Consider the following 993-nt stretch of genomic DNA (forward strand, 5'->3'; position numbering starts at 1 on the left):
CACCTGTCTTCTCTTTTCCATTGTAGAAAAAATGTTCAATGCCTTGTCTAGTAAAAGGATAAAAATACTATTAGAAAGAGACATTCTTACCTCAGTGATTTCCTACAGTTACTCAACTTTTGGTCTGAGTTCTGTTTGTACCAAAAAATGTGTGCATGAAAATGAATGAGAATTCTGTAATGAGAGACCAGAAAACTTACTGTACTTCTGCTGAAGATTAAAATAAAAAAAGGAACTGATTTTTTTTTTATATTCTACATGAATCCTCATAGATGTTGAGTGAAATCAATAAAGTTTTGACACCTTATTGAAAATTCATGTAATCTTTTGTCAGATATCACTCGTATATTTGAAAAGAAGGTTGAACCATGTATATTGAAGTAGTATTAGGTTTGCGACTATATATGTTTTAAAAATCTTGAAAAGGTGCTTGGGTCATACATGCTAGGAATTTCTAAAGTACATCAGGTAAATCTGCAAATCTAGTCACTAAAGAAAGCATTAATATAATTTACAATTTAGTCATGAGAGGGCAAAGGAATGGAAATTTTGTTGTGCTCTGTCTTTAAGGTTTATAAGATATAGTGCAGATCAAAATATTTAGTATCACATGAGTAGACATTTTTGTTTAGGGAGTGTTGCGGAGGGACATCACACACAGACCAATGTGATCAAGTGAAGTCCATTTACTACCACGTTTGATACAGTTATATACCTTATGCACTTGTGCACGCGCCCTAGACAATACTCTAATTGGTACAATACCCCGTTTCACACGACACTATCTTATTCTCTATTGGCTGAGCAAGCTTCTTCACGAGGTGTCCAGCAGTCACTGATCTCATTCTTCAGCATCCAGGTGTTGTTTGTCAGGCTCTTCTTATCTTCCTTTTTCCCAGCGTACAAGGACACAGCGTCCTTGTCTGCTCCAGCATTTTGTAAACTTATGCTTCGTTCCCACCTAACGGCTGGATTGCTCACATTCCTTTGCCC

The sequence above is a fragment of the Haliaeetus leucocephalus genome, unplaced genomic scaffold (assembly GCF_000737465.1).
Source record: "Haliaeetus leucocephalus isolate CR32 unplaced genomic scaffold, Haliaeetus_leucocephalus-4.0 Scaffold506, whole genome shotgun sequence".
Taxonomy (NCBI): Eukaryota; Metazoa; Chordata; class Aves; order Accipitriformes; family Accipitridae; genus Haliaeetus; species Haliaeetus leucocephalus.